Source organism: Pinus tabuliformis, chromosome J, assembly GCF_031772625.1.
Source record: "Pinus tabuliformis cultivar Carrire ecotype Pingquan chromosome J, CPIR1, whole genome shotgun sequence".
In the NCBI taxonomy this organism is placed as follows: domain Eukaryota; kingdom Viridiplantae; phylum Streptophyta; class Pinopsida; order Pinales; family Pinaceae; genus Pinus; species Pinus tabuliformis.
Genome location: NC_142295.1, coordinates 200,889,812 through 200,897,496, shown reverse-complemented (window position 1 = coordinate 200,897,496; position 7,685 = coordinate 200,889,812).

Here is a 7,685-nt window from a genome sequence, read left to right as displayed (position 1 = left end):
TTTTTATTGCTGTTAGCTAATTTTAAAAATTAGTATTGTATGTGTTTTGTAAATTGATCCATTACCCAAAATACATAAAAATTTACTTACAAATTTTCCATCACCTTCAAGTTTGCATTACAGATCAGTTTGGTATTAGAACTCAAGGTTATTATGAAGGTTTGATTTTGTTTGCAAGTGTTTTCTAATGCTTACAAGGTTGAAGCTTAAAAGAGGAGAAGGATAAGTTGTGGAGCGAAGATCTGAAATTGTTTCAAGGAGAACACTAACACCTAAAGCTTCATTATTCATGGCACATGAAGGTTCTAAAGGGATGTTTGATGGTGAAAGATCTTTCAGAAAATATTTCTTTGAAATGTCTGAAATGGTAAAGGTTCTTTGTGAAGAGACGAATTCATGGTTCCAAGGAGAAATCTCAAAACCTCCAAAGGGAGATGGAGGAAAAGGAGGCAAACCTCCAAAAGGGAATGGAGGGAATGGTGACAAGCCACCACCTTCACCTCCATGTTCATCGTCATCTTCATCCTTATCTTCTTCCACCTCTTCTACCCTTTCAAAAACACCTCCAGATTGTCCAAAGGGACATGGTAAAACCCCTTTGTTAAATCTTGAGATTATGTTTGAATTCCCTATCTATGACGGAGAGGTAAACGCTAAGAAATTAGATAATTGGATTGGTTAGATTGAAGTGTATTGCAAGATACGAGGAATCAAGGATGATGAGACCAAAATTCATCTTTCCCCTCTTAGGTTGGAAAGTGTAGCACTTATTTTGTGGGAGGCCAAAACTCAAGAGGACATGAAGAAACATGGTAAGCTTTTATCATCTTGGAATGATTTTGTTGTTGCAATAAGAAGGCAATTTTATCCATTAGCATGCATGAAAAAATCTAGAATGGATTGACAAAACTTTAGGCGAGCTAAAGGTCAAAATGTGCAAATCTATACTGAAGAATTTAGGAAAAGACCTTTGATTTTGGGTATAGATTTGTCCTCCCAAGATATTGTACTGAAACACATTGGAGGTTTGCACAGTTATTTGAGACACATAATTCTCATGTTTAACCCCACAAAACTAGATGAAGTTTGTGTACAAGAAACTCATCTACAAAAAAGAGGGAAGAATGTTTATGAAGAAACTAGTGATAATTCATTTAATTCTGGAGAAAAAGGAAAAGGCAAGTTTAAAGGAAATGATAAAAATAATTCTTCATTCAAGAAAGAGGGAGGAAAATTCACATGTAGACATTGTTCCAAAGAAGGCCATGATGAAGGCCACTATTGGAAACTTCATCCTAAGATGAGAACCAAAAACTTTAACAACAAGGAGAAAGAAAATATTTCTGCAACTACACAACATGATCTAGGATCTGATTCCGGAGATGAAACAAAAATCATAGCCATGGGATTGCAAGGTAACGATTTGATTGTTAGTAGTAGTTCTTCTATAAAACCCATTGAAACTCAAAAAGAAAGAGAAAGAATAGAGTTCTTCCATATTAGAGTTATGATGAAACATAACAAAGTAGATAGTTTGTTTGATAGTGGATCACAGGTAAAACTCATTTCTGAAGACATTGTGAAGAAACTAATTTTGGACACTATTCCTCATCCTAAACGATCCTTTGGGTTGGGTATGTGACAATGACAAGTTTCAAGTGACAAGAAAATGCATACTTGAATTTGCCATCACTGCAAATTTTATTGATGAGGTAGAAATTGACGTGGTACCACCTGCCATTTGTGGGATTGTTTTGGGAAACCCATACTTATATGATAGGAAAGCCATCTTTCATCACCATGAGAATAAGTATCATTTTTTTAAATATGGGATTGAGTGCATGGTTAGAGAAGATAGAAAGAAGTTGAATTTATCACTTGTGAATATTGGACAAATGAAGAGCTTTGTAAATGCTAGTCAAAAATTTTCATTGTTGATGATTAAACATAAAGATGTTGATGAATCTGAAGCCTTCCAAGAATGTTATGCAATCTTAAAATCTGATTTAGTTGAAGTTGTTAGCACATGTGAAAAGATGTTTAGGAATCTAATTTTGTTTCCTACCAAAAGGTAAAAGTGATATGAAGTTCATTTGCAGTAGGATGCATCACTCTTGAACATTGGTTTGAACAAGATGACAATGTTAGAGAATGTAGGAATCAAGAAGCAAATGCAAGAGCCACTTGAAAAAGAAACATTAGTTCTAATACATATTCTTGTGGGTCTCCTATTATTTTGGCTTTGAGTAAGGATGGTGCATGGCGATGCCATTCACATTTGGTGAAGAGTGAAGCCAAAAATAAGGCTAGACATGATAAGCTTCATGTTTACAACAATTTTCAGGTTGGAGATTAAGTAAAGGTTTGCATCAGCGAATAAAAGTTTTGAAGTTAAAAGAAGGGTAAGCCTTATTTGATTGAAGACATAGGAGAGAATGTTTAGATTTCTGTAACAAGAGTTTTATATTCTAAATATCTTAAAGAATTGCAGCAAGATCTTCTCCTTGATAGAGAAACAATAACTTCAAGAAGAAGGAATGGGAAGTACCTTCATATGGGGTTCAAAGGTACAAAACTAGGAAAAGCCAAATGTATTGAGATTGAAAGGGTGAGGTAATCATACAGTCATCTGTCTTTTTACTGGAAATAGTCTTTTGGAGATCCAAAAGCTCTGAGTTAGGAGTGATCTAGGAGGTTAGTGAAGTGCTCAAAATTCAAAGTGTTCAAAAGTTCTTGAAACTTATACCAGAGCATAGATCTCGGCAATATGAATCCAATGCAACTTGAATTGCTCAAAACCAATATCATATATTACCAATATCATGTTCTAATATTTTTCCCAAATAAGCAAAAAAATGCACGTTGGATGCAAGATTACTGATTGGGAAGTCCGTACGCTGCCTCAACAAGGTGACTGGACATGTTGACTAGGTTTATTGGTCCAACGAAAAGCTACCACTTTGCCTCACCACATTGGTTGGAATATGTTGTGATTTGATTGATTGAATGTGCATTTACATGGTTTAATGAATGGATGGCACGTGGGCCAATGGAGGGATGCCACGTGGCCTCCCAACAATGCTTAAAAATTTTCGTTATCATCTAAACTTCTTCCAGGAAGAGTCAAACACATGACCTATGAAACCACAGTGCAATGCCTTATGGCTAGGGCCCAATAAATATTTAAATTTTATACCGATGGTTATTCGGGGATGGGGTCAGGGCTAAGCATTGAACCCTGGTGACCCCACATGCATGAGACCATAGGCAGAGGGCTGGGGCCTCGGGCTTACCCTAGGCCTCTGGTGGTGAGATACAACATATAATCATAGGTAACGTTAAGTGAAGTGCTTCATTGCAGGTGCTAAGGGTTAGCCCGACCCATAGTTCTAGCACCTACATAGGACCACAATGTATATACTCGTGGAGCCAACAATTGCAAGGGCAATAAATGGGGACCAGACCCTAATCATATGGCATATCATATTATCACAACAAAACAACATGAAGTGGTAACAGTTGATAAGGAGTCTTGGGGACCAACCGTAGTCATATCACCACCATGTAACTATATGCCAAGAGCGGAGGTGTTAAACAGTTCGAGCGAAGAAAGTTTGGGAACATACCTAGTTTCATTGGTTTGATAGAACCAACTGCCGAGAAGCCAATGGCTATGCAAATGAGGGTGGTCAGTTAGTCCTAGTTCCTGGGCACATGGCCCTATGTGGCCCTGGTTTTATTACTATAGGCCTTACTGGGTAATTAAAGTAGGTGACTTTTTTCACCTAATCCAGATTGAATCTTGTTGAAAGTAGGAGAAATTCTCACTTAGCGTGCCTAAAAGAGGGAGATTTGTAGGATGGATAACAATTGAGTGCATTTTATAGAGCAATTAGCAGAAGAAACTTTGGGGAGAGAATAACTTCTTCAATTTTAGGCCAAATTGAGCCCAACAAAAGGCTAGCTAGAGGTCTTTGACTGTTCCAAAGCCATTGAAGACATAACATTTACATTATGAGCACTCTAAATCCATATATACACAAATTTTAGCACTTAATGAAAGATTTCTATCATTGGAAGTTGGACCTAGAGATGTAGCCCAAAAGAGGAGTGAAACTCCTTTACCATTTTTGTTGTTCTGTGTTTCTAATATGGTATATTGTCTCTATTATTGAAATTAAATAAGTTTAAAAATAAATATTTTATGTGTTTTTCAAATTGATCCATTACCCAAAATAAATAAAATTTTACTTGCAATTGTTCCATCACCGTAAGTCTGCATTAAAAATTACAATGAGATGTTGGACCAAGGTTGAAGATGGTTGATTTTCTTACTGAGGCAATGTTTTTCAAAATGTGACGTTGGACCAAGAGACAATCTCTGTCACAATGTGACCATGGTTATTGACCATGGTTGACCATAATTTATTTTCATATTGAGAAAATGCTATGATAAAACCTAAGATAAATATTTTAAGCCAATCTATATAAACCCTATGATAAATATCATAAACATTTAAATAATCATGGTCTATTTTCATATTGAAATAATATTTGTCACAAAGCGACATTGGACGTGGTTAACCATGGTTTTCCATGATTGATTTTCATATTGAGACCATATTTGTCACAATGCAATGTTGGATGATAGTTGAGAATGCCTAACCATGGTTGATATTCATATTGGGACAATATTTTCCACAATGTTACTTTGGACCATGGTTGACCAAGATTGGCTAATGTAGATGTTGGTTGACCATGGTTAATTTTCATATTGAGACAATATTTATCACAATGTGATGTTTGACCATGGTTGACCGTCATTATAAACCCAAGGGATTATTATCATTGACCCAAGGTATATAAACCCTAAGATAAATATTATAAACCCTAAAATAAACATGGTTGACCATGGTTTATTTTCATATTGACACAATCCTTGTCATAATGTGACATTGCACCATGGTTGACCATAATTGGAATTTATATTATAAACTCAATGCATTATAAACACAAGGGATTTACATTAAACTCTAGGGTTAATATTATAAACCTTCTCATGATATTATACCCTAGAAATATGAATCTTTAGATTACTAAACCCAAAGGATTAATCCTAAAATCTGAAGGGAGTATTATTAAATGCAAGGGATTAATATTGCACACCCAATGTATATAAACCATAAAATAAATATTATAAACCATAAATAAACATGGTTGGCTATGATTGACCATGATTTACCATGGTTGAATTTCATATTGACCATGGTTCACTATGAATGAGAATGAATGACCATGGTTGATTTTCATATTGAGACAATATTTGTCACAATGCAAAGTTGGATAATGGTTGACCATGGTTGATTGTCATATTGAGACAACCATTGCTACAATGTGACATTGGACCATCATTGAGCATGGCTGACAATGGTTGAACATGGTTGATTCTCATATTGAGACAATATTTGCTACAATGTGACATTGGACCATTGTTGACCATGGTTGGTAATGATTATAAACCCAAAGGATTTATATTGAACCCCAGTCTTAATATTATAAACAATATGAATAAAAGTATACCCTAGCAATATGAACCCTTAGATTAATAAACCTAAGGGGTTGATATTATAAACCCAATGGAATAGTAAACCCAAGGGATTAATACTAAGAAACAAATGGATTATAAACTCTAGGGAATATTATTAAACTAAAGTGAATAATAATAGATGTGGTCATTAGAGAAGATTTTAGCCTAAAAGTGCCCATGAAAATTTCACATAATTTCCATGTCATAATATGTAAGCCAATCAAAATCCTTTAAATTTAAAAAGAGTTACATGTAAATATTTTGGACGGAAAATAAGAAAAACTACTTTTTTAACTATATTTTTGGCTTATCTCCTTATAGGTTTACTCAAATTTCAAGTGTACAAATTCGTTGGATGCGGAATTAAATTTGGAATCCACTAAGTACCCATTAGGCATACTTCAACATGCTTTTTTAATATATATTCATTTTTTATCAATGTCGGTCTTCTCAGAACTATGCGTAATGGGTACTCATTGGATGCGTCATTTAATTATGCATCCAACATGTGTATACACTTGAAATTTGAGTAAACTTACAAGGAGATAAGCCAAAAAAAAATTAAAAAAAAGGTTTTCTTATTTTCCCTCCACAATTCATAACTCTTATTTTATTATTTTAAGTATTATTTTATTATTTTTCCTTAGGAGGCCACTTTCACGCTGAAATTTCCTCTAATGAGTCGGACAAATCATATTCCTTCAACTCCATCCACCGTGAGATGAAATAATTAGGTTTATCGACGTGAGATTAAAATGTATTGTATAAATATAAAATTAATATTATGGTGATTATGGTGGTTGACATAACCAACACCCATAGTTCCTCCCAAATGTTAAAAGCATTGGTGAAGGGTCATGTGCAGTTTGGAAAAATCAAGGCTAAACATATCGGCTCAAGTTATAAATGACAAGGTTAGAGCAATATATGATCCCGCCTATGATATAATTCATATCTAGTGCTCATAAAGTACCAATTGAGGATGTTGATGTAAACATTCAAATTGTTTGTGAAACATTTTCTCCCACTATTCTCATAATGAAGGCATAGGGATTAGATTCATGATGAAGGGAATTGCAAGGAAAGGGAGATTAACTATTGTATATTCACTGAGATGTGTTTCTCTACCAAGGGCATGGTGGATCAAACCATAGTGTTTGATTAAGCTGAAACTAGAAGTTATATGTACCAATAAAAAATTGAGGCTTTCATGAAGGGTATATCTAAAATTATGACTTTTATAAAGAAGGCGTCAATATGTGTATTTTAGTGTCAGAGAGATTTCCACACAACCCCATTCTTATGTAATAATATATGTGCTTAAATTTTATAAACCAAATGGACACCCTAGGTCGAGGATTAATAGCTATAACAAGGAGGTAACTCTAGAGATAACTTTATCGCAAAGCCCCTCCTAATCTTTAGTTTCTTATTTGGTAGTCTTCTCTATTCATACAAAATACCCCTGCTATCGCTTATAAGAATGTTGTAGGTAGTTTCCATTTTATCTCCCTTAAATATGGATTTTGAACCATATTTTACAATAATTATATTTTTGCTTCTAAACCTAGAGGAGAAAACTCTATAAGTTTTGTTTATAAAATAAAATAAAAGATACTAATTTTAATTAAAAAAAGTGTTAATATTGTTAATACTATTATGGAAATTTAAATTTTTATATTTATAATAACACTATATTATTAATAGTATCCACAATAGGGGTGCTAAGTCATACATTAATTACAAAAGTGGCTTCTGAAGAATGACGAGACTGAGGTAGTAATAGGGAGGGGAGGCCATTGACTATAACATGTCCCCCACATGCTCACTCGTTTAATGATATCAGATGAAGTACACATCCACTGTCAAATTGTGATCATGGACATTAGGTTGGGAGGATCACATTGCAATGAGCCTCCTTCCCATTATTGTGTATTAACACTTGCCACTCAAATGCTACCATCATTAAATTTGTTGCATTTTCCAAAATGGAAACCAGGACACATGTGCATAATAATGGAATGTTTCCCACTTCAATGTTTCATAGTGGACATTTAATCAATGATTGAATCATAGCTTTCTTGGCTCGATGGGTGTT